The sequence below is a fragment of the Cariama cristata genome, unplaced genomic scaffold (genome assembly GCF_000690535.1).
Source record: "Cariama cristata isolate BGI_N322 unplaced genomic scaffold, ASM69053v1 scaffold19431, whole genome shotgun sequence".
Taxonomy (NCBI): Eukaryota; Metazoa; Chordata; class Aves; order Cariamiformes; family Cariamidae; genus Cariama; species Cariama cristata.
Genome location: NW_009597756.1, coordinates 7,865 through 8,246, shown reverse-complemented (window position 1 = coordinate 8,246; position 382 = coordinate 7,865).

Genomic DNA, 382 nt, shown 5'->3' with positions numbered 1-382 from the left:
CTTTGCTTTTAGAACCCAAAGCTCGCTGGCGTCCTGGTGTGCTTCCAGCCCAGTGCATCCTGCCCTCACCCTCGGCACCCCGGGCTCTGGCCAAGCCCAGTGCTGCCCGGAGCGCGTTGTTTGTGCTAACGGGACGCTGCCCAGAGCCCGCAGCCCCAGCCCTGGCCAGGGACCAGGGAGAGGGCGAAGCATACGGATCCCCACCGATCCCTGCCGCGGCTGCGAGGATGACGGCAGCGGTGCTCAACAGGTGCACCGGCTGCGCCGCTCGCCGGGAAAGAAATCTTGGCGTCCACTTCAAAGGCACGCGGGCTCTGGGCGGGTTTGAAAAGGAGCCTGTCGGGAGCCAGCGCCTGCAATGTGGACTTTTGTTACCAAAACC